Source organism: Mirounga leonina, unplaced genomic scaffold, assembly GCF_011800145.1.
Source record: "Mirounga leonina isolate KUSES-001 unplaced genomic scaffold, KU_Mleo_1.0 Mir_114, whole genome shotgun sequence".
Taxonomy (NCBI): Eukaryota; Metazoa; Chordata; class Mammalia; order Carnivora; family Phocidae; genus Mirounga; species Mirounga leonina.
Window position 1 is genome coordinate 53116605 of NW_023270265.1, and position 567 is coordinate 53117171.

Genomic DNA, 567 nt, shown 5'->3' on the forward strand with positions numbered 1-567 from the left:
GGCCGGGAGGACGCCGCCGGGGGCGGGGCGGGGATGGGGCGGGGATGGGGCGGGGCGGGGGCGGGGCGGGGGCGGGGCGGGGCGGGCGGGCGTCCGTGCGACGGCAGCGATCCCGGGCAGCCGGGGCTCGCGGGGGCGGCGGCGGCGGCGGGTCCGGCCCGGGGGGGGGGGGCTCTCGGGCCCTGGAGGCCGGTGGTCAGCCGGCGGCCGCAGGGGCCTTCCTCGTGCACACGTCTGTCCGGACCAAGGCACACGTGTCCCCGGGAGCGTCCCCCCTGGCTCGCACCGCAGGCCACAGGCCACAGGCCACAGCGCCACGTGCCGGCCGGAGTCGGCGGGCGCTGCGGGGACCGCGTGCGCAGGCGCGCCACTCTCTCCGCGGCTGCGCGCCCTCCGTGCGGCTTGGCGCCTCCGAGACCCCGTAGCGGCGTCTCCATGGCGACCGCGTGGGCTCGGCAGCCTGCATTGTTGGGCTGCCCCTCTCGGCGTCCGGGTGTGCCAGCGTGCTCGCGGAGCCGGGCGCCGCAGGTGAGGCGGGGGTGCCGGGGCGGGGGGGCGCCGCAGGGG

General features: G+C 82.0%; 1 protein-coding gene across 2 annotated transcripts in view; it reads left to right on the top strand.

Annotated features, from left to right (window-relative positions):
• The first annotated feature begins 204 nt into the window (after positions 1 to 204).
• The window catches only part of LRRC27 (leucine rich repeat containing 27), a 33320-nt gene continuing 32957 nt past the window's right edge, over positions 205 to 567 (top strand). Inside the window, exon 1 of one of the 2 annotated variants that reach the window (XM_034986475.1) lies at positions 205 to 528. The gene's annotated coding sequence lies outside the window, so the exon portion shown is untranslated. The remainder of the gene's footprint in view (positions 529 to 567) is intronic. The other variant, XM_034986461.1, reaches the window with a different exon arrangement.